At 39.1% G+C, this 26184-nt stretch overlaps 1 pseudogene; it reads left to right on the forward strand.

Moving 5' to 3' along the window:
- The first annotated feature begins 20901 nt into the window (after nt 1-20901).
- LOC101605861 lies at nt 20902-21956 on the forward strand (annotated as a pseudogene).
- The last annotated feature ends 4228 nt before the right edge of the window (nt 21957-26184 follow it).

The raw sequence follows: 26184 nt of genomic DNA on the forward strand, positions 1-26184 counted from the left end.
CCATCAGTATAGCATGGAGAAACACGGCTTGTGCAATAACAAAGGGTGACTCTAAGTAACCGAATAGTTCTCATCCCAGTTCACTTGGAAGTCAAATACGTAGACAAGACTGGCTGCTCAAGCCCACAATAATTCCCTTGTGTCTGCTTCCCAAGTGTTAGTATAGAGGCATGTACCACCACACTTGGCTAGTTACTCAATTTTTATCTCATTTTATGTGGTATGTCATTAAGACTTTGGATATCTGATCTGGACGAATTCCCCTTGTGTCTCTTTTCTCTTTCATCAATGAATCTTAACTGATAAGGAATGACTCCTTCAACTTGATGGGCAGTGCTCAGAGCTAGACAGATTCTGCCTCTTCTGGGGCTGGCTGAGAGAGCAAGCTTTTACAGACCATAAGGTTAAAAGAGAGATGAGTGCAGCAAGCTTGGGAGGGAGGTATGGCTGGGGTAAAAGCAGGGCTCTGGCTTGACTGCAATTCTTCCTGGCATGTATCCATGCAGTTTTTCTTTGCCTAATTTTGAATTGTCAACTAATAACAGTGCATACTTCTGGAACAGAGTATGATATCATGTACACAATGTGTAATGATGACAGCAGGGTAAATGTGAGACCATCACCTCAAACATCACGCCTTTGTGCTAGGAACAAGCAAAATGCTCTCTCCCAGTGATCTTGAAGTAATAATTGTCAGCCAAGGTGATCCTGCCCTGCTTTAGAACATGAGCACTCATCCCTCTTAGAATGCAGCTACACCTAATGGACTTTTCTCTTGTACTTGAACCATGAACAATACTTGCTTGAACAATATCTTCACAGAAGGCCATGTTTCTAAGAAACAGCATTTATGTGGTTCTATAACCTCAATCATGTGGTGGCATCTGATGGAATCTTCCAATCTATATAAAGGGTTGCTGAGTGCCCACCAACTGCAGAAGCTTTACTGGAATCTGACATAAATGGAAAGGAATAAAATCTCTCTTTCCAATGGCAAATGACACATTCTCAGATTAGGGAGCTACACTGCTCAGTCGCATATGTTCTGATTCCATGCATGGAATGTGGTGAGACTTTCCTAGCCTTTGACCCACTGAAGATAGTTCAGAATTTTTTAAAAAAGGCATTCCATTATTTATGCTTTAACTTAAAATCAAGGAATAATGCCATTTATGGTATTACTATGGGAGGAAATTTCTGCCCTATTTGTTCCTAAGCCTGATATACTTGATTCAGTCACTGAATTTGTCATGCTACTGAATGACTGTCCTTTGTCTGTGCCCTATATCATTAAACAGGGCTGGAGAAATGGCTTAACAGTTAAGGCACTTACCTGCAAAGCTGAAGGACCTAGATTTGATTCCCCAGGACCCATGTAAGCCAGATGCACAAGGCGGCACATGCATCTGGAATTCATTTGCAGTGGCTGGAGGCCCTGACATACCCATTCTCTCTGTTTTTCTTTCTCTCTCTCTCTCCTTCTTCTCTCTCTCAAATAAATGAATGAAATATGAATAAAGAACTAATGGAACCCTAATCAAGGGCCTCCTAATAATGCATATTGACTTCCATTAGTTCACATTTCAGTATGTCCCAGTGACACCTAATCTCCACTTCTGTTGTCTAATCAAGGACATAACAGGAGGTTTAGTAACCAAATTTTCTAGTCCTGAACCAAGTCCTCTGAAAGGGAATCAATGATTTGTCCTCTATAATAAAGAGAGTTGACTAGTGCAAAGAGAGCCAATAGGAATTGTGCATATATAGTGAGAGGAAATTTATTAGAACAAACTGATTTACACCATTAAGGGGGAGGGGAGACTAGAAAGGCCAAAATCTGCAGAGCAGGCTAACATATTGAGACGTGGGAAACCTATGTTCAGATGAAGCCTCCAGGACATTTGCTGAGGTCTCTGGCTAGAAAGCTTTCTTCAATGATTTGGTGAGGTCCACCCACATTATGGACATCAATCACTCTATATAAAGTATCAGTCTAAATGTTATTCTCATCCAAAAGTACTCATCCATGTGCTCAGAATATCTGACCAAATGTCTGGGTATCCTGTGGACAGCCTATCTGACAGATAAAATTAATTAGCTCAATTCATCCTTTTTCAGGAGCTAATGGAAGGGAAAAAGAAGATGAGGTGATCGCCCTTTGAGAAGTGGGCTAGACCACCCCCATGTGAGTAACTGAGCCTACTGCAAGGACTGAGCCACTGTTATGCTCCATAATATTGTCACCCTGGGAGTTTTCTGTCAGTTTCCCTGAAGAGCCTGTTTGGTCCCTTACAGTGTGGATCTTTCCCACCAGAACATGCTCTTCTTACTTAATGGCACTCTGACAAGGACGTTGACATATAGAAGAAGCCTGTCATCCCTGAAAAGGTATTGTTTCAGATTTCTGAGACACAGTGGAAAGGTAATAAATGTTTTAACATGACCACCTTGAAGCAAAATTGGACAAAACATGATTCTAATAAAATTTATTTTATTTACTTCTATAGAGGAAGACATTTAACCACTGAGAACTATGGATGAAATTTTGTTTTTCTCAAGTCATTTTTAGGTCATATTCCTCAGGGAACTTACACAGTCACAGAAAAAAAAATGCCACATAGTCTCACTCATCTATAGCACCTAACCTGATTCTACCCAAGACACCTTACATACCCAGCAAGCATCTCATGGACTAGACAATAGGATGGGTGGGGAGTGAGGGGAAGGCAATGGAGGGGTGAGAAACACAAATCTAGACCCAAACAGCAATGGTACCATAAAATTCTATCCTAAAAGGCAGACCAAATAGCTTAACCTTCACCAGGCCCTTACAGGGAACGCCTGAACCATAAGACACTGGAGAGGGTATGATGAAGACTAACCTTAATCTTATACATCTTCCCTCCCTCTCTCTCTTCTCTCTAACTCTTGTATATTAGTTATCATTTTACTCCTTTGCTTAGTGGGCACTGACCTGTAACTCCCAGTACCAGCATGTGGCTATCATCCACAATGAGCTTTTGATTAGAAGGACCTAAAAGGTTTCCTTAAAGACAGACAGATTTCTGTCAGAGTACTTGATGACCTACCAAAGGTTAGTGGTAAGACTCTACTGCTGAAGAGAGTCAGTCCACAGACAGTCAGTGTGTCTAGTGCCAGAGGGTGCTACATGGGGGAAAATGACCAATATCTGTCCAAGCAACTCATGGTCTAACTTACTTAGCAGCAAATAACTTGTTATGATGGCCACACAAGTGCAATAGTGGCACACAGCCATGGGGGGAACCAACTGCTCTTGATTTGGCTAACTGAACCCCTCAGTGGTGCGGGACCCATAGCTGGAGCTGGAAAACAAGTCAGAACCATATCCAAACATAAGCCTACTCTTCAATATCAAGTTACCATCAATCATGGGCTAAAAGAGGTCCTACACCTATTAAATTCTCTATTAAAAAACATAAGAGTTATCTCATTTGTCCTAGTGCTAACTTACTCTGTGCTGGAGAATCTGCTTCTCCTTTACATATAGATGTAGACCCAAGGAGAGAGCCACCCCATCATACCTCAAAATGGCCCCGGCTAAAACTAAGAAAAATTAGCAAAACAAGCAAGGGTGCTGTTTTCCTGATGAACTAGATACCAACACAAGGGTGAAGGAAATCAACACAGAGAAAAATCAACTCCTACCAAATGAAAGAGTCAGAGACCCAGAGGTCCCCAACACCACATCACTAAAGCAGACCAAAAATGAACCCAACATGGCTCAGGGAAATTTTGTGGAAGAGGGGGTGGAAAGAATATCAGAGCCACATGTTGGGTCATGATATGTAGAGACATTTATCTTACCCATAACTGTGGGCTAACTCCACAATGTATGACCCATATACCTCAACAAAGAGAGGCCAAGGGGAGGGGGTAGGTCATGGTACCAAACTGACTGTATTTGCTGAATACAAAACTAAATAATAAAAAAGGCTAATCTGTCTCCATTACCTAGAAGATAGTCAGATTTATTTAATATTCTAGATGCATCAAAACTTCAGTTTATTGTGAACCATGAAAGGTACTTTTGAATAAAGTGTGCCTATATCATTACACACTGAGAAGACTTACTAAACAAAGGGACTTTTTCTTTCTTCTTTCTTTCTTTCTCACATTTTCTTCTCTTTTCTTTCTTTTATAATTTTAACTCCCGTACACATCAATATTCTAAGGCTAGATAGAAGAAAGTTTTTTTTATTTGATTTAGTTCATTTTTTGTGTTTCTTTACAAAAAAATGTTTAGTCTGATATTGAATTAAATTGCATTTCTTCTGTATCTTGCCCAGTATTTTCTATTTTGATATTGTTTGCTTTTTATATTTTAAGTATTGCCATGCCAATCTTTTAAAAGTAGATTAAGAAGGTAGTGCTCTTTTTTTTTTTTTAAATGTCAATCCTGACTTCCCCTTAGATATATGAATGTAGGTGTAGCAGCTGGACAAAAGTGTACAATACCTCAGAATTTAAAACCTCAAATTTTAATATTACTCAGAGCGAAAACTTGATTTGGGTTGATTCATTTCTTGCTAGCATGGAATCTACATGTGCCATTGGACAACACTGGGTGCATGGAAGGCATATGTATGTGGCACAGGCCCAGTGGGCATGAAACAAATAAGGGAATCTGGAAAGGCCAGAACCATATTTTGCTGCCTATTTGCACCAAGGTTTCAATGCACAAATACTAGAAAATTAACTCTACAATTGACAGGTATATATGGTGCTACAGATGAGAACTTTGCTTTCCTTTCCTCTGTTCATCTCAGAGCTAGAGATAATTTTACCTCATAATTATGTCTAAACTCAACTAGGTGAGCAATTTCTTTTTAAGTTTAACAATGAAGCATACAGAGAAGAGAGTGAAAATCCCAACATACCATCCAATGGCTTCCTCCAGAAAAGAGTTGCAGATTTGTAAGAGAAATATTTCTTGTTGACACCCATGAAAAAACTAAGGATCCATTTTAGAACCTTCTAATAATTGTTTTCTGGGAAGTAGACTTAAGGAGCTTCTCCCTTCTGAAGTGGCTGAATCCTATAAGAAGAATGCAAAAGAGATTGCCGTGTTAGATATGAAAGAAGTACCTTGGGGTTCCTTGTTTTTCATGTAGATGATTCCAGAGCCCAGGTTGCTTTATAACATGTACAAGTATTGGTTTTTATATTAAAAAGAAATATTCCTATCATCTATTTCTCATGTTCCTTTTGAAAGTAGGGATGGAGTTCAACACAATATATATTTGTTTCTTATCTTCAGAGATTATAGAGCTTGGCTAAGAATATCAAATGTTCCCTTGCCCTTCTAAAAGTTAGAAGTTTGTTCAGAAATTTAAACTTAAAATTACTATTAAGAAAGTAAAGGAACAAAGATTCCTCAAGGTCCACACTAAAACAAATTAACTTATGATTTAAAATAGTGCATTAAATCATATAATAATGAGCCAATCTGAATAGCAAATCAGAAAGTGGTTTCATCTACTAATGGTAAGGAGCAAACCACCTGAAATGGTATAACAAAGGAAACCTGTTCTTCCTCCTTTCACTTGAAAGACCCACATGCCTCCTCAGAGGGGAAGGAAGAAGATGCCAAACTGCTAAGGCAGGACAGCATCGGTGTCTGGTGTGGTCCATGCAGCTGTTGTCCAGCTTTTCTTTCTGTCCAGAAGAAAACCTGAGGCATGGATTTCTTCTTGCCTTTACTCTCAGCAAATCTGACAATTCCCTGGCTTACATGAGCAGTGCTCAATGTGAGAATCAGTTGTAGCTGCAGTTCAGTGACTTCTCCCACCAGGAATGCTTATGTCCACCACAAACAGCATGGAGGATGTGATGAGGAAAAGTGGGAAAGTGTTTGCTGGTTTTCCAACTGGGCTCCAGGGGACCCCAGGAATCCCTGGGAAGATCTCAAAAGCTACTCTAACAGGGCTATTCAGCGGGCAGAAGACCAAATCTCCTCATACCTTTCACCACATTCATCTCAAACAAAGAAGCTCCGATTGAACCAGATTTTCTGTACCTAGAGTGCATGTAGTAATGCAATGAAAAAAATATTCTGTGGAAATACCCACACATGATATGAAAAAACTATTTATTTCAAGTTCAAATGCATCTTTTTAAATTTTTGTTTTTTTAATTATTTTTATTTATTTATTTGAGAGAGCTGAGGAGCAGATGAGGACAGACAGAAGGAGGGAAAGAGGGAATGGGCACACCAGGGGCTACATCCACTGCAAAAGAATTTCAGATACAAGCACAGCATTGTGCATCTGGCTTGCTTAGGTACTGGGAAATTGAACCTAGGTCCTTAGGCTTTGCAGGCAAGTACCTTAACTGCTAAGCAATCTCTCCAGCTCCTAAAGTCATTTGTGTGTGTGTGTGTGTGTGTGTGCACCAGAGTCTCCACCACTTTAAGTGAGTGCCTGTCCTGCTGCATGTAGGTGACTAGGGAAATCAGCCTGGGCTAGCAAGCTTTGAAAGCATTCCTGTGAGCCAAGGGAGCATTGGTGATATGTTACCAGTGCTGACACTAGATTAGCATATTTCTCTCTGTACATAGTTTCTGATTATCTCTGTGAGTTGTTTCTGTTTGTTTGTTTTGGGTTTTTTGGGGGGGGTTGTGAGTATTAAGGATGGGGAAAGAAGCTGGGCATGATGATTCATGCCTTTAATCTTTGCACTAAAGTGGCTGAGATAGAAGTATGACTGTGACATTGAAGCCAGCCAGGTCTGCAGAATGAATTCCAGGTCAGCATGGTCTAGAGTGAGTCCCCATCTCAAAAGACAAAGAAGAAGAAGAAAGAATGGAGGAAAGGAAGAAAAGAGGGAAGGGAGGAAATAAGGAGATAAGTTGTGCTATCATTCAGTCATATTCTGACTCACTTGGTAAAATGGTAAAAATAAGAGTAGACCTTTTATCCTCCTACCAGCCTGAGACTCTGTTCTTTCTTTGCATGTGACTCTTGTCTACATTGAAACTTGAGAAGCACTGACCTGATGAAATGAGCTGTTATTGCTTGTTCTTGGTTTGTTTATATTACAGAACACAGCCTATACCTTTGGTTTCATGTAGGGAAAGAATGTCAATTGTTAATGATAACAGTTAGAAATAGAAACAGACCTGGAGAACTATCACTGAACAGATTTACAGTGTAAATAATTTGACATAACAAGGCTTTAGCAAGTATGAAATAAAGTTTCTCTAAGAAATCAGCAATATTTTATCTATGTCATTGCCTTGTACTTCACCTAGTGCACATCTGATGATAGAAGTTGGGTAAGTAAAACAACATATGATAAAACACAACAAAGTGAGTAAGGGTGACAGACAACTGGATTTGCCACTAGAGTTGAACAAATCCTTTATGATAGAGGAGTGCTCAGCACTGAAACATTGGAAAGATTGTATGAGCCAAAGGAAGGGTAGGACTCCTTACAATTCACTCTTCCAGAAACCAAATGGCCTGGATAACCATGACATTACTGTGCCTGGAAGTACCTACAGAAGATTCTCATAATAGGAGGAAAAGATGGTAACACCAAAATGAAAGAGAGTAATTTAGAGGGGGAGGGGATATGGTGGAGGCTGGAGTTGTGAAGGGGAAATTATCATGGCTTATTGTCTATAACTATGGAATTTGTCAATAAAAATATTCAAAAAAAATCCTTTATGGCACAAAATATTAAGGACTCATTGCTCAAATTAACTTCCTTACTTTGCCATAGTCAGAAAATATAAAATCTATGGTTATTTTTGTCTATCTTATTTTAAGTGATATAGTATTAGGGTTTATATTTTATCTCTAAACTAAAACCTGACATTTCTCATTTTAATTGCACTTTTCTATAATGTGTCAAGTGACACAGAAACCTTTGCAATATTTGTTAATGAAGCATATGATTCATATTTCAGTCAGTATTACAGTACCACCTTCCATCTCAGAATGTGTCTATTCATCATTATAGGTCTTGTTTTTAGTGTGATCACATACTAAGCCAAATAGATATTTGTTGTGATATAGAAACTGGGCTTCAACTTACCTTGATCTTCAAAAAATCTTTAGCATCTACCTGTTTGGAAGCCAGGTATGTTGGTGCACATCTTTAATCCCACTACTCAGGAGGGAGAGGTAGGAAGATTCCTGTGAGTTTGAGGCCATCCTGGGACTACAGAGTGAGTTCCAGGTCAGCATGGGCAAGAGTGAGATCCTACCTCAAAAATAAATAAATAAATAAATAAATGCAACTTTGCTTCAACTAGTCTTTGATCTAAGAAGTATTTGGAAACCAAAAATACTGATTAGTTAACATAATTCGCCTATCAGTATCCCAAACTCTTCCCAATCTACCACCCGACTTGGCCCCCACTCATCTCATACAGAGCTATAGACTTTCTGCTACATAAGTAACATATAACAAAACATGCCATACAATAAACTAACCCTTGCATGAAATTTAAAGTCTTTCAGAAGAGTGAAGCATGCACTAGACATAAAGTTAAAGAGACAATGTTTAGGATCCTTATTTTGCTGTTTATCATATGTTATCTTAGGCAAGTCTCTCTCAATATTCTTCTCCTAGTCCTAAAACCATGAGTGGCCATTCTTGCTTTGTAGAGTTACTGAGAAAACCAAACTGAAATTTGAGTGGAAGGACAAAGGACTATAGCTTTTATATATTAGAAGCCTCACAAATTATAGCCAACATATTTTTTTCAACAATATCTTTTATTGTTTGAACAAAATAAAATTTAAAAATGTTTATGACTCACATGGGAACTGGGAGATACCACTTTCAGTCTTCCATTATGGAGGAGAATTGAGCATAAATGGTTCATTCATTTGATTCAAGAACTATTTATAAATACTTGTGGTCTATTATGTCCCAAACATTAGGCTAAGTGCTTTGAATTCATCAGTGATCACAACACAGAAGATCCCTTGCCAGCACAAAGCTTATTCTAGTGATCAGATTTTTACTTTTTGTTCTTCCTCAAAACCCATTCCCCATCAGTTTAACACACACATCTCACATATTTTGTGACTATTGTCACATTTCTTTGTTTTAAACAGTGAATTAATATTTATTTATTTATGAGAGAGAGAGAGAGAGAGAGAGAGAGAGAGAGAGAGAGAGAGAGGGAGAGAAGGAGACGGACAATGGGTGTACCAGGGCCTATAGCCACTGCAAATAAACTCCAGTTGCATTCACCACCTTGTGCATCTGGCTTACATGGGTCCTGGAAACTTGAACCTGGGTCCTTAGGCTTCTCAGGCAAGTACTTAACTGCAAAGCTATCTCTCTAGCCAACATTTCTTTTCTTTTGCTCTTGAAACAACAAGAATAAAATAAAAATAAGAACCCATGATGCAGAATCACACGCAATACATGCAGTGCTACTGCGTGAGGCTGTGCCCACTGACTATGATGTGAACAGTGGCTTTAGAGTTTTCCAATTTGTTGACGATAAACATGTCATAAAAGAATGATACTACTTTCTAGTTAACTTATGGTCTGAATTATATCACTATCAAGATTCCCTGGGCTTGATGTGTTCTTCAGGAAATAGCCAATGAAAAGGAAGATTGAAAAATATTATGTTTAATACACTGTGCTACACAAAACTTCACACTTGTGTACCAAAAGAATTAACTCTCTAGAATATGATCTAGCCCAATATTGAAGAATAAGTTATGGCAGTCAGTCTTTGGGGTGCTGTTAGGAGGGAGCAAGAAGAGGTTTTCGCAGAGCTTGATGCTTTGGATGGAAGATCCACATAATAGTCTTCAGAGCTTGAAGTAGAAGATAACAGAATAAAAGAGCTAATGCCATGCTGTCCCCCAGTGTGTCCCTTGTGACCCCACCACTATTCCCCATTGATAATGCATGGGGCAGGAGGTCAGGGGAGCTGCAGGCTCTAGACTCACTGAGGACTAAAGTGCCATCGCTACTTGTATGGCCCCAGTAGGGGATTGCTTGATGGATAAATTATGATGGAAGGAAATAAAGCTGTGAGATATGACATCTCCTATGAACACAGCAGAGCCTTTAATCATGGCCTCAGAGCCTAGTGCTGAGCAAAACAGCAGGCTTTGTAAGTGGTTCAAACTTCTACAGTTTCATATGCAGAGAACTGAGTGATTGCTTCACTTGGCCGAACAGAGCCCCAGTGCAGGGAATCTTAGAGGCAATCTAAGGGCCCACTGGATATTAGTGAAGGATGATGAAGAAAACATTCTATTTCAAAAAGTTTGGGTAGCAAACCAGAATTCAGTGTATTGTTCCTCATTTGATGAATTTCAGACAAGCAATCTTCAGCAATGAGAATTATGAGGTATGAGGTCTTGGTCAATTTTTTGTTGCTATGAGATATTCACAAGGCTGAGGAAATTATAAAGGAAAGAGGCATACTTTTTCAAAGATATAATAATCTTAGAGCATGGAGGTATTCTCTTGATTTCTATATGGCAAAAACGTAGAAGGAAAGGAAGGAGGAACATGCAGAAGAGAGGTATGTGCATGAGAGGGGCCAAAGGGAGAAGCCATATTTTCTCTATAGCAACACACTCTCATAGCAACCTATCCAGTTTTGAGAATGAGGGGAAATTTGTGGCCAGAAGAAAGGCATGAATCCCTCTGAATGACCCACTTACTTATTTAAGGTCTTATAGCCTCTTAACACTTACACTGGACATCAAGCAGGAAAATCCTCTGAAGATCTCACACAACTTCCTTCTGCAGGAGAAGTTACATCTTAATGTCCATCAAGCCCAGAAAATAAACACTGCCACTGGATTAAAATGACAGTACACATTTAGTCACAGTCCTGAATGTTTGCATCCGTTCTTATCCTATGACTCAGCCTTGATGAATCACTTAGAAGGGGGAAATCACTGCTGCACTGGATTGGAAGAGAAAGAGAAGTAGCCTACTCTCCCTTTCTCCATGGACTCAAGGCTTCTGAAAGGAAGTAGTCAGCGGTTTTAAGGAGTTACGACTTTTAGTCACAAAGCTTTAACTTTAAATCAAGATGAACTTTTTGTTTACTCAACTGAGATTGTTTAATGACACAAAGTCACTAGTGTACATTCAGTGTTACCCAAGAATGACCAGATGAGGGCTGAGTTTTCATCCAGCACCAAAAACCTACTCCAAGACAGCAGAGTTATGGAGACAATGGAAACAAAAGTAAAAGTTACCTTACATAGGGCAGATGGTGCTGGATTCACTTACTCCACAGAGGCCAGGTGAGCATTAGCTCTGGAAGGAGGAAAATATGTCCAGCTCTCCATGTCTAACAAAAATACTGCCCTTCACCCTTCTTCCTGAGCAGTTAGGAAACACTTTTAACATGGTTGATGATTTTTTCCATGATGTGTTTGAGGACTTTTGATTAGGATGAGAAAGGGCAGTGGATGAAGCACAGTAGCTAGACTATATGGTACAGTCTCCATGAGCACTGGACCATGTGTCCAAACACCCTGTGAAGTATTCCAACTTCATACGTACACTTCCTTTCATTCCCATCCTAAGGTTATGTTAAGCTATGATATCAGCAAATCCAGAATGCCTCCTGAACTGAGCCAGGCTAAGAAAAATTTTGAGAAAGATACATACTTGGTACTAATCTTTCTTTCGCTTTAAGAACTTTCTCATAACGTCCATTCATTGTGGTTATAAGAATCAAAAATAGATTTACTTACATGAAAGGTTATCTTCATAAGACAGCTAATGTTCAAAATTTTCATAACAAAGAACAGTCCTTTATCCCACAGTTGGATAAGGCTGACTTGATATGACCGCATGTCCATTCAAATACACGTTCCTTGAGTTTAAATATGGAATCATTTCCTGAGAATGGATTTGGGAATAAAAGGAGATTACCCAAAACAAAGTGAGAAGTACAGGACATAGGAGAAAGACTAGCCTAGGAAAGTGCCCATGCTTAGAACTCCATGTTTTTATCTTTTTCTATGGCAAATTATGAGCTTGGGGCTTTCAAAACCATTTTTGGTCATTGAATGGAATTCAATGTACACATGTTGGCAAGCAAACATATGTTGTGAAGTTTAGATTCTTTGGCAAGATGAAGACGGTAGACTTCTTCATTCAGTCTAACACTCTGAAAATTTCCCCAAGAACATAACTTTTAAACTGCTAGACTCTGATCTCACTATCTTGTCACACTTTAGAGAGTTACTTGTGTCAAAACTGGACTTCAAAAATTCCAAGTCAGAGAAATTATTTCTGAAATATATGGCCAGGTGTGAATAGCAGGTGGAAGTTTGATTTCTGTCATCTTTCTATTGCAGCATGATATAGTTTCCTCTGAAAAACTATGAGTTCTCTTTCACATCATGAAAAAAATTATTAATTTCTATGTAGTATAACTATTAATATATGATGAAAATAACTATAATTATTAATTACTGTATTTACAGTATATTTGAGAGAGTGGGGATTGTTTCCATAAATAATCGGAGACCTTCATCACAACAATTATATCACTCTATGGCCTATAAATATGGTATTACTACTAAAGATGGTTTTAGACAAAGTATTATTTTTGAAGCATTCACTCAGAGGCATTTATTTTCTACTATATAATCAGAGTGAGCAGAAGCCTTAGTACAAATGTAGAAATATTTTCAAAATTTACAGAATTATAAGGACATTTATTTCCAGTGGATTTCACTTCTAATAAAGATAAACCAACAAGCAGTACATGTGGTTGATAGAGAGCAATGTTAACACATATTTATCCTATGAGCTTGAGTTTACTCTTGGAGAGCCCAAGCATGCTAGTAAGGTTCCTGGCATTGCTATAATAACAATTCCAACAACCTGTTGCTCCCTTGAGCAGAGAAGACAGGAAAGGAACAACACGAGAGAATCCATGAGGACTCCACGTGCCAATAACAAGTCAAAGACCTTTTCTCCTCCTCCTTTCTCCCTATTACTTCAAGCACCCTTGAGTACTTCTAGTGTCCTGCATCATCCTGTTTTCTACTGGTCAATATTCCAAAGTGACATGTCCTAGACATGTGCATAATGTGAAAATTTGTGTTTCAGTGTTGGATGTGTTCCAGCTCAGAAATCTGAAAACTTTCAAATATCTGAGCATCAGAGTTCTAGTTGAGACATCATCTGGGAACATCATATATATGTAAACAATTTTGAAACCCAGTGTTTTTTACATTTTAAAATATCAGGATTTCTGACTTCTTTTGAAAAATTTTCAGGTATATCAATAATGGGTCAGTAACCTTGCAGCTATCAGCTACAGGAGGAAAACCTTTGCCATCTGAAAAAGTCTTTTGGTTTTCAGGACTCTGCTCCACAACCAAGATCAACGCTACCTCTCGGGATAGAACTGCTGATGTTTGGAGACATTTTGATTGTCATATTGTGGATATTCTGGTGACATCTAGAAGGTAGAAGATAGGAATGTCATTAAACATCCTGCAATGAATATAATGACTTCCAACAACAAGGAATTGGCTGTTGCCAAATATTAAGAGTACCAAGGTTGAGAGGCTAACCCATAGTTCTTAGAAAGCCATGCTTGCACGATACAAACTAAATGCACAATCATACAATCATCTACAATCAGAAAGGATAAAAATGATTTCTGAAATTTTGAAGATTTTACCAATTGGGTTTCTATATTCAGCCATATGAAGCAGATATTTGAAGGCGTGGCAAGGGGGTATTTTCTATTTGGATCAGTATCTAGCACACATTTCACATATAAAAGAACAGTTGATGAATTGCAACATCTCTGGCTCATGCTCTCCATAAAATGTCATGGCTGCTCAGAATACTTAGTGTAGCACAGCTGTATTTTATAAAAAACATGTATCTCTCATGCTCTTCATATCTGTTTGACCTATTTAATTTTTTTCAAAGATTCACATATAGCTAACAACCTTGGAAGACAGAGGCAGTGTCCCTTATCAAGTAAAAAGCAAGTGCCTGGTACACATTATAAAGAATTCACATTATCTAAATTCAAAGCCTTTCAGCTGTAATATTAAAAACCAGATGTATTCAAAATCCTCCTGGACACACCCCAGTGTGTGTGTGTGAGTTGGGAGGCAAAGAGAATGGATGCTTTCTATTTAGTCTCGGATCCAGAAAGCTCACGTTGTCTTCCAGGATGCCAGGAGATGTGAAAAGCCTGAGATTTGACAACACTGGCAAGAAAGCAAGTAAGTCTGTCAGACATTTTGACAACTTCTCACAAGTTGCCTTTAAGCCTTGAGCAGTACTTTACCTGAGTTAAAGAACACAGTCAGCCCATGAAGAACTCTGGCAGCCAGGCTTACATCCTACAGTATCTGTCCTTTGTCAACACTGTGCTCAGGCCTTCTGAGAACTCACTTAGCTACAGTTTCAGTTATGCATGTCAGGAAGCCACAATTATGCCCTCTTTCTTCATTCTTTCCTTTCTTTCCTTCTGCTTCCCCCTTTCACAGTCCATCTGCTTTTGTCTTAGCTCTAAAGCTTCATTTATTATTCTTTGTGGTTAGTGGGTTTGGGGAATGAATCATTGTACAACTTCTGCTGGTTTTGAGTAGAGAATACTCTTGTCAGAGATTTCTACTATGAAACAAGATTGTGTGTTAATATGTGTGTGGGCACACATGTATGAGCCTTCATGTGGGGGCAATAGGTAGATATCAGGTATCTCCCTATATCTCTTTAAAGCTTACCTATATCTAATCCTGAACCCAGGTCTCACTGATATGACTAGTTTAGCTAGCAGGTCGCTCCAGAGCTCCACTTGTCTACACTGCTGGGATTACAGATGGATACAACGATGAACAGTATTCACATCTCAACTCAGGTCCTTATGCTTACACAATAAATGATTTACCAACTGAACCATTGACCTAGGCCAGATTTTTTTTTCTTTTAGATTTTTGTTTGTTTGTTTGTTTTTAGACTGGGTCTTACTTTATATACTAATCCAATCACAAACCTTTGGTGATCCTCTTGCTTCTGCCTCTCAAGTGCTGAGATTATCAGCATGAACCAACAAGTCCAACAGAAGCAAATTAAGTTCAAACTTCCAAAAATTTCAAATGCATTTGAGAAAACAAAGCACTTTAAAATGTATCTTCAGAGGCTGGGTACATTGCTCAGTGGTTAAGGTACTTGCCTCCAAAGCCTAACAACTCAGGTCTGATTCCCCAATACCTACATAAACTTGGATAGAACGTAGTACATGCATGTAGAGTTCATTTGCAGTAGCTGGAGGCCCTGGAATGCTCATTCTCTCTGGCTTTCTTTCTTTGTTTGCAGACAACAAAGAAATATAATTTTTTAAATGCATCTTCAGTTTTTCCTTTTAATAGTTTCTTCTTACTGGATATGGAATGTTTTCCTGGGGATTTTGCTACATTTGTAGTATGAACCCAGTTTAATGTAGCAGAGTTTTGGGGTTGGCTTATTTTGTACTGTTTTGGAGGACAATTAATGACTAAAGAAAATTTAAAAATGAGCTGTGATTGACTTTTCATGACATGCCAAGTTAAACATGAATCTTCATCATATGCTATTTTTGATCTGCTAACAGAGGTCACATGTAAGTCACTAGAATCAAAATGCTGTATGCCTATCTTTATATGAAGTGCTCATTTAAGTTTGATACTCCTATTTTATAACACCTTTATTAATATTGTTAACTTCTTACCCCATTCTATTTCATTGTCAAATAGTTAATGTGAGTTATCAATATAACTCCAAAATTATGAACAAATAAATGCACACCAAGGTAATCTAGTCAGTGGCATACCACACATAATCTCTGTTTGACTGGAATGCTGTCTTTGGAACAGGAGACAACGGGGTGTGAATGGTGGCTTCCTCGTGTACACATTAATTTTAGAGAAGCTATCTTCTCTGCTTGTGAATTTGTTCCTTATTTGTAAATACCTAACTTGCAGGATTATGACCACAGTATTTCACAAGAACAATATATGAGTACATAGCCCACTTCCTGGTACCACAGAAAATAATTCAGTGAGTTCTAGCTTTATCCTTGCTTAGTGGGACAAAAAGGGTAAGAGAGCAATAAATAAACCTGAAAAGTATTAATTGCCTTTTGCTTTCAGGAGGCTGTCAAAGTCCTGATGTTTTGCTTTTAGAGCATTTTATCTGTTAACAAGAAGGCATTGACAGGACTGAAAGTAAACATTTATTTCCAGCTTTCTTCCTGAGGCGTCCACATTAAAAACTAAATACTGCCTGCCCCATGAACTCTGGCTACTGGAGTTGCTCACTATAAACCTGACAGTGCAAGGTGAGCAGTGATGAAGCCTTAACCTTCACCAGCACTGGCTCTTTCCTTGTCTGCTGTTCACTTGAAGCCTTCTTCTACCTCCCAACCACCCAAGTTCAGGGCACCATTGCTGCCCTTTAAAAATTAACTGAGAGCTTTTGGTGGGCAGATTCCATTTGGTTCATATGCATTGATTACATTACAATGATCTCCTTTAGTTTACATTTTTTATGTTTAAAATGCAAATGTTAGGTTACGACTGTATCTTAGAGGGAGATTGCTTGCCTAGCCACCACAGGTCCTAGGATTGATCTGTCACCATCGTGAATAAAATCAAGTACACACTATTTACATCATCATACCTTTCCTGGTACAAGAGTATTGAAGACCAGTATAAGTATGTTACCTATCATTTGTTTAAATGATGATTTAATTTTTAAAATATTTAAAATAACAAACCTATAAACAATTTTTAAACACAGACAATTAACAACAAAGAGATCACAGAGAGATTAGAATTTTGTAAACTAGTTAAGTGTCCCAAACTTCATTTTCCTCACCTTTAAAATACATAAATCTAATTTTATTTCTTCTACAATCCCTTCATGATTAGTTTGGTCTGTCAGAGTAAAAAAACTGTATAAATATGTTATATAGTCAAGCATTCATAATAATAGCTGGACCATAGGAGCTACTCCATAAATACTTGCTGGATGTTAAAACATTAGAGAAGATAGGTACTTATAAAGCACATTTCAAAAAGTAATTTGAACTAACACAAAATTAGTCAGTGCTTGTTATAAAATATATTTATTACTGATTGTTAATATTTTCTGTCTAGATATCTTAGGAATTTGTTGTATTTAACAAAGGCTTACCCTTACAGTTAGTATACATCTATTAAAAATCAACAAATAATTTTTTGAATATATAAATCTAAGCTTAAGATTTCTTATTAAAAATGGCAGATATAACTGGGTGTGGTGGCACATGCCTTTAATCCCAGCACTCAGGAGGCAGAGGTAGGAGGATCGCCAACAGTTCAAGGCTACCCTGAGACTACATAGTGAATTCCAGGTCAGCCTGGGCTAGAGTGAGACCGTACCTTGGAAAACCAAATAAAAATAAGAAGAAGAAGAAGAAGAAGAAGAAGAAGAAGAAGAAGAAGAAGAAGAAGAAGAAGAAGAAGAAGAAGAGAAGAAGAAGAAGAAGAAGAAGAAGAAGAAAATAAAGGGAAGATATAAGGTAATAATTCCTTTCAACTTTGTTCCCAAATACTGGTATAATGAGAATAGATTAATGAGAAAGAGACAAAAGTTCAAAGAGAGCAAAAGAGAAGATGTCAATACAGGTTTCTGGATCAAGCAGAGAATGATAAAAAACAGATGCTATGAAAAGGAAGCTTTGGAGAAGAAAAGCAATATAAGCAACAAGGCCATTTTTGCCACATAAACATTGGGAATTTAGACACTTGGTACTGTGTACCACTGAAAACCTAGGCATATTATAAAGATACAAAATGGAAAATTAGTGCAAATTTATGTAAGAAGTATTTAAACACTTAATGTAACAGTACACTTGTAAAGAACTCCATACATAGGATGCTCCCACACAGTTCAATCTTGTGTTGTTGCCATCTTGAAATTCTTAATAACTTTTGAACAAGTGACTTGACAGTTTCATTTTATTCTGATAAACTGTGTAACCAAACCAGCTTAAATCTGCAATTCCTGCATCCCTCCTCTAGCCTAGCAGAAGACTAAAGAAGAGGTATGTGGTATATTCTCTGGCTCCACTGAACCCACAGATAGAGTGGGGATAACAGACACAGATAAAAACAGGAGACAAAACTATATGGCAATCACATATAGAAGAAGACTATTACCAGACCCTTTCTTCCCTGAGCATAAACAGTAATGGCAATCAAGTTTCTATTCCCAAGCAAAGTGCCAAGTTCTTTTCAGAGGAAAACTGCCAACCTGGATAAAAGCGGTCATAAAACTGTCAAATAATCAGCTCCTTTTTGATCTAGATCACCTGACCAGCACTAGTTATGGACACAGAACTAACCAATCTTTATTTCCTCAAATATGAATGAAGCCGGCTAAGGATCACCAGAGATATTAGGAAAGTCAGAAACACAAAAATTAAAACAAGCAAGTTGGAAGGGATGCTGAGAAATCAGGACATTAATAGTAAAAGAAGAAATTATAAAATAACATTTCTATTTTTAGAAAGATTACAAGAAGCTATCAAAATTTAAAAAATGCCAATATTCAGAAAAAATAAAACCTTGGAAAGAACTATTGAAATTTTAAATGGATGGGGTAAATTTAAAATGTGTTAATCCCTATAGAAGATAAAGTGATTTTTTGATTGGTTATACAACTAGAAAGCAGAATCAAACAAAACAAACAAGCAAAAGATATGGAAAATGAGAGGCTAATATTAGTAAATCTATGAAAGGGCTCAAAATGTAAATAATAAAATTTTCAGAGAATATATAAATATATTATGATATTCCAGTCTTCTATTGCTATTGAAAGAAACTAAGTATGCCAAAGTGGAAAATATAAAGCATGCCAGAAAAGATTAAGAACTACTATGACACTCAGAAACAAAATTAAAAGACAGAATATAATGATTAAATACCTTTGAAATTCTAATAGAAACTTGTTTCTAGTCTTTATTCTTCATAAAGTTGAATTTCCAATAAATAAGGATAAAAGTAAAATATTGTTTTAGATAGGCAAATTCTTTTAAAATGTACTTCCTATGTAACACTTGTTAGATATTGAGTGTGGAACACACTACACCAAGAAAGTGGAAAATGTAGGAACTAGGAAGCAGAAGCTATCACCCACAACTGTCAAGCAGAAGTCAGAGTTACAGCTATGCACCAGTTCAGATAATTAAACAGACAAAATTGGAGCAAAAATATTACACAATGCATGACCCATCTACATCAACAAGGAGGGGCTATTGGGAGGGGGTAGGTCATGGACGAGCCTAAGCAATGGTACCAAACTGCCTGTATTTGCTGAAAAGAAAACTAATAAATTAAATTTAAAATATTGGTATCTCTTAAAGAAAAACTAAAAGCGATGGGTTACCTAGTGGTTTTTTTTGTTTTGTTTTGTTTTGTTTTGTTTTTTGAGGTAGGGTCTCACTCTAGCCCATGCTGACCTGGAATTCACTATGTAATCTCAAGGTGGCCTCGAACTCACAGCAATTCACCTACCTCTGCCTCCTGAGTGCTGGGATTAAGGCATGCACAACTGCACAACCACGCCCAGCTCCTAGTGTTTTAAAATATATTAAGAATTACACTTTTAAAGAATGTTTATAAATAATTACTTAGAAAACCAAGAAAATGAAAAAGTAAGTTAATCGCTAGCCTCAACAAAAGGATAAAAGTATTATTTCTGGATCTGAAGACAGGGCTCAGCAGTTAAAGCACTTTTCTTCAAAGCCTAAAGACCTGTGTTTGATCCCCCAGTGCCCAAAGTGATTCCCAGGTGCACAGAGTGGCGCATGCATCAGGAATTTGTTTGCAGTGGCCAGAGGCCCTGCACACCCATTCTCTCTCTGCCTGTCTCTCTTCTCTTAGTCTCTCTACTTGCAAATAAACAAATAACTTGAATAAAATATTTTTAAAATAAAAATATTTTAAAATTTATTAATTTAAAATTGTTTCTAAAAATATAATCATTGTGCTTTACAAAGGTCAACCATAAATAATACTTAGAGCTCTATAACCAAGAAAGTACTATTCACTTATATAAATTGTACTGTAACTGCACTAAGAGTTTGAATGACTGCACATGTGCTTTGCCAGGGTATGAGTTGATACATATCCAATTAGGGTATATCAAGACATGGGCTGGGTTGATAACTCAGAAGTCAAATGTTCTCCCTTGCACACCTAGCCATCCTGAGGCTTAATTTCCAGCACCTACATAAAGCTAGATGCAAAGTGCCTCATGCCTTTGTGATTTTCAAATATTTGGGACAGTGGCAATGGAGGTGGAAGGAGGAGACTCAAGCTCCAGGACCAGCTAGTCTGACGTTCCTTTGCAGTTTGTCAATTAATTTGTTGTGACAAGAGACTATCTGTAGAAGGTGGAGCACAGACACCTTAAAGTTGTCTTTTGACCTCCACATGCACACTACAGCACGTGTCTCCATGCACAAACACAATAAATAAGTAACTATTCCAAAAAAGGAATGTGTTAAAGCAAAAATAAAATGTTACTTAGAAAAATGGAAGAAAGTACCAAAAGAAAATTCTAAGGGAGTAATGGCTATTTTCCAAAAAGAGAAATCAGAAAGACAAAAAAATGCAGTAAGAAATGGTAGTTTCTATTTTCTTTGGAGCCTTGCAAAGCTATGAGACATTCAAAAAGTAAATTCAAAACATAAATCTGCAATTTATATATGCTAGCAATGTTTTATTAAAAGTATTTAATTACCTAGTAGTAATGACTGAAATAATGAGAGACAAATTGTTTTAATTGAGAATACAATCAAGAACTTTAGGGGGTCATGGAGCCGGCGCTGGGCTAGCGGGTGTGGGGATGTGGGGCTACGCTCCCCCTTTGTCCCGGACTCGGAGCCTCGTCGTTCCCAATGATGACAAACCAGAAGATGTTGAAGGGGCTAATCCATTCTCCTTTAAAGAGTTTCTAAGAACCAAGAACCTTAGCCTGTTGAAAGACACGTCAACCAACAGTAGGATTTATCCGAAGGAAGCATCAAGGCACCCATTGGGACTAGACCACAGTTCTCCAACCTCTCAGACCATGGGATATGACCTGGATTATCAGCAACCATTTTTGAAGACTCAACAGGAGCCGGTGATCTGGAAGAGGAGGAAGAGGAGGATGGGTGGGATGGAGCCTACATGCCGTCTATGGCGGAACAGACTCACTCCTCCAGGGTCACAGGCAGCACGTCACTCTGTGGCATATACCTTTCCTTTTTCTCCAACATATCAGAGCTTGCAGGACCCGAGTCTTTGCCCCCATGGACCATTAGTGACACTGACTCTCAGGTTTCCCCTGCAGTCCAGGTGCAGACTTTGCAGCACTCGGAGAGTCCTCGGGAGACCGACACCTGCGGACGCTGCAGATAAGTTACAAAGCACTAAAAGATGAAAATTCTAAACTAACAAGAAAGCTGGATAAGGTTCAGAGCTTCTCCTGAAACTCAAACAGAAATGGTGAGGACACTGGAGCGGAAGTTGGAGGCAAAGAAGATCAAGGAGGAGAGTGACTTCCATGACCTGGAGTCGTTGGTCCAGCAAGTCGAGCAGACCCTCGAGCTAATGACTAAATGGGCTATAAAGGCAGAAAATCATGTGGTAATGCTGAAACGGGAAGTAAGCTTGCTCCAGGCACAGGTCTCCAGCTTCAAGAGGGAAAATAAAGCCTTGCGTGCAGGCCAGGGCACCAGCCTTACAGTGGTGAAACAGAACACGGAGGTGGCCTTGCAGAACCTCCGCATTGTCATGAACAATGCACGCTCATCCATAAAGCAGCTGGTGTCTGGAGCAGAAACACTGAATCTTGTTGCTGAAATCCTGAACTCTATCGACAGAATTTCTGAAATTAATGAGGAGGAGGACTCTTGAGAACCGCTTGTTGCTACCAGCTCCTACCCTTGCGCCACATCATCTGAGTGGGCTCACATAACTATGCAGCCTCAGCCAAAGCATTTATCATGAGACCCTGAAATCATGACCTGTAGCAGTGTCAATGGCTCCTTTCCATGAGCCGCACCTCTGTTTTACATGCAGTCTGTAGTGAAATCCCACCATTTATAGATTCATTGATCTACTGAAAGACATTTTATAAAAGCCAGCAAGTTTTAACAGTTACCAAACCTGAAAACACTTTGTAATGAGCTTTGTCCATCATTCTCTCAGAAGTTCGCTGGAGGATAAGCTCATGGCTCACCCTCAATGTCCTAGAACACTAAGCAAGTTGGCACAGAAGTGAATGGTCTGGACAGGGACTCACTTGTGCCTTTGTGCTGTCAGTCGGTGCCCAGCTAGCTGACAGCTCCCACTGCAGCGTGCACAGGGTGGCTGCTGCAGACAGCAGCCCCGGTGTGGAGGCTCTGCTGGGTGGATGCTGCTGTCCTCCCTCCGGGACCACGGGGACCTATATAGACATTCCGCATCGCAACACTGTCTAAACTCACCCTTGTGAGCTTTCTTCTTTGGAAAGCCAACTGGGGTGGGGAGGGGGAGTTTGATGAATGTGTCAAGGGATATTTTGTTCACACTGCAGGAATTTAAAGGATACACCCACGTGGGACCGACGCCATGTCTCTGGGCTGTGGAACCACTTTACTATGTGAAGATATAACCAGAGCTTTGTGCTGATTTGGGGTGCTGGGTGGCATCTTCCTGTGGATTTAAATTTTTTTCCTCCCCCCCTCCTGTTCAGATTGATAGCTTTGCTGTTTAAGGAAATCCCAAAGTTCATAAGCTCAAAAAATAAAAAGAACTTTACCCATAAACTGGTTATTCATTATTCCATTTTGTCAGCAAACCTTTAGCACAATAAAGTACTTGAAATAATGAAACATCAGTAGATATACATAATTGAGAGAAGCCTGAGCATTGGAGAATGTTGAAGAGCAATAGGTTGATACAGATTGATGAGGGAAGGTTCCTCCAGGCTACCACGTAAGTCCCAGAAATTCCAGAGAATTTAGATTAGCACAGTTGAGCTGAAAGGCTAATGTACCACAGGAGACAGTTTTACTAGTATGGGAAAATAAAACTTCACACATGGCAACACTGAAAGCAGATGACCTAAAACCAGAACTGACTGACCCTAAAGGCGCTGCTGCTGCACATCTGGGTATACAGGGCCAGCAAGGGTAGAGGTCTCTGGCTACTCAGGATCCTTGTCCACCTCTGTATCACATAGGGCAGCTCCAGCTTTGTAGTTTCCAGAAAGATTTCACTGTGAACAAGCATTCTTATCCTGGGAAAACAAGTTGGAATTATAGCTATCTACTGTATTCATTTTCTTCCTTATGGATACAGAAAGTACGACCTTTTAAGTAATCAATTAGTTTGGATAAAATCAAAACAAAATAAACACCATCAATAACACTAACACGATGGTAACAACATTAGAACCACAAGTAAGGCATCCAGAAAGCTAATTAATTTGCTTTCTCCTACAGGAAAAATCCTGAGAACACTGCTTTTTGTGAAAGTAAGAGGACTTTATTAAATACTGTGTGAATCTCTGCTATGTTTACTTCATGACTTAAGCAAATATAAAACTTGGCACATAGTTCAAAGAATGTGTGTGTGTGTGAGTGTGTGAGTGTGTGTGTGTGTGTGTGTGTGTGTGTGTGTGTGTGTGTCCAGCAATATTTCTGGTTTTACCCAATGCCTTACAAAGAGATTTATTGCATTTCATGGCTGTATCACTTGGGTGTTTCATAAAATAACTGAGATGGTTTGTGGGGTTCAGTAATTATCATTTGGTTGCAAATACACCTAAGAGAGGTCTCACAGAAGGAAAGATCTGCCTGCATGGTTTTGCTAATGTACACATATATCTCACTATGTTCTTGCTGGTGTGTGCTCCCTCTGTGCATTCCCTGTGTTCTTGCTGGTGTGCGCTCCCTCTGTGTACTCCCTGTGTTCTTGCTGGTGTGCGCTCCCTCTGTGTATTCCATGTGTTCTTGCTGGTGTGTGCTCCCTCTGTGTATTCCATGTGTTCTTGCTGGTGTGTGCTCCCTCTGTGTATTCCATGTGTTCTTGCTGGTGTGCGCTCCCTCTGTGTACTCCCTGTGTTCTTGCTGGTGTGCGCTCCCTCTGTGTATTCCATGTGTTCTTGCTGGTGTGCGCTCCCTCTGTGTACTCCCTGTGTTCTTGCTGGTGTGCGCTCCCTCTGTGTATTCCCTGTGTTCTTGCTGGTGTGTGCTCCCTCTGTGCATTCCATGTGTTCTTGCTGGTGTGCGCTCCCTCTGTGTATTCCCTGTGTTCTTGCTGGTGTGTGCTCCCTCTGTGCATTCCCTGTGTTCTTGCTGGTGTGCGCTCCCTCTGTGTACTCCCTGTGTTCTTGCTGGTGTGCGCTCCCTCTGTGTATTCCATGTGTTCTTGCTGGTGTGTGCTCCCTCTGTGTATTCCATGTGTTCTTGCTGGTGTGTGCTCCCTCTGTGTATTCCATGTGTTCTTGCTGGTGTGCGCTCCCTCTGTGTACTCCCTGTGTTCTTGCTGGTGTGCGCTCCCTCTGTGTATTCCCTGTGTTCTTGCTGGTGTGTGCTCCCTCTGTGCATTCCATGTGTTCTTGCTGGTGTGCGCTCCCTCTGTGTATTCCATGTGTTCTTGCTGGTGTGCGCTCCCTCTGTGCATTCCCTGTGTTCTTGCTGGTGTGTGCTCCCTCTGTGCATTCCCTGTGTTCTTGCTGGTGTGCGCTCCCTCTGTGTACTCCCTGTGTTCTTGCTGGTGTGCGCTCCCTCTGTGTACTCCCTGTGTTCTTGCTGGTGTGTGCTCCCTCTGTGCATTCCCTGTGTTCTTGCTGGCGTGTGCTCCCTCTGTGTATTCCCTGTGTTCTTGCTGGTGTGTGCTCCCTCTGTGTACTCCCTGTGTTCTTGCTGGTGTGCGCTCCCTCTGTGTATTCCCTGTGTTCTTGTTGGTGTGTGCTCCCCCAGTGTACTCCCTGTGTTCTTGTTGGTGTGTCCTCCCTCTGTGCATTCCCTGTGTTCTTGCTGGTGTGTGCTCCCACTGTGTACTTCCTATCTTGTTGGTTTGTTCACTCTGCTCACTTTGCCTCTTTTCTTCATGCATTTTTCCTCCCTCCTTCTCCAGATTTGGGGAACTTGCTATTTGCCCTGTCAACATTCTCATTGTCATATCCACAATTCTTTCATCTCTCCTTACTCTTTGTACCAAATTGTCTGTGATTACCTTAACCAGAAATATTTTATTGTTAAAAACCATAATTACGTCATCCCCTGCTGCTAACTTTAAACTCACTATTTAGACTCATGAAGTAAATAAGTTAATTTACTTATGAAAATTTAAATAATCCAATTACCAATTGTTAATCTGTCAAGATCTTACAGAGAAAATATCTTTGTACTCTCTTATCCCTTATCTTAATATTTTAAAAAGAAGCTGAAAGCGATAGCATTACGAAGGAAAAAAACATTCTTTTTTATGGAGATCTCTTTACTGGATGGCTTTCATGCATTTAAATGGATGCACTAGATAATTATATTGGTCGAGGTATGCAGAACCAGATAGAAAGGGGAAATGCAATTTGACAAAACGGTGAGTATTCTACATCCCAGTTATCCCTACTATCATAAACAAGGTACAAGGTACCAAGTGAAGAAGCAACATGAGGACCAGCGTAAAATCATCAGCTTGTGTGAATGTGTGCTAGTGAGTGCTGCTCTTGTGTTGAATGCACACATCTCCTTGGAATGGGCAGCCATACTTTCAAGAGTCTAGAGCCAAACTGATGACTTGGTCCTAAACCTTGGCCTTCCCAAACCTGCCTTAGGAAGCTGTACAGATGCTACCATGATTACTGCAAATTTCCTTATTTGACCTTTAACTTATGACCATCTTAAAAGAATGTATTAAACAACAGATGGTAATCTCCCAAATACTGCATGAAAATTCACTGAAAATTCAAAGGCAAGTTTGGAGATATATACAAATAATTTCTCTGTCAACACCTTTCTTTATTGTTAGGTTGTTTGGTTTATTAAGGATTATGTCTTCCTCGGCCAGGATCCAAAACAATTTTGAATTTCAAAGAAAAACAATTATAATAGGAAATTTAATACAAAAGTCCCAGGAAATTAAAACTTCAATA

Source organism: Jaculus jaculus, chromosome 1 (genome assembly GCF_020740685.1).
Source record: "Jaculus jaculus isolate mJacJac1 chromosome 1, mJacJac1.mat.Y.cur, whole genome shotgun sequence".
Classification (NCBI taxonomy): domain Eukaryota; kingdom Metazoa; phylum Chordata; class Mammalia; order Rodentia; family Dipodidae; genus Jaculus; species Jaculus jaculus.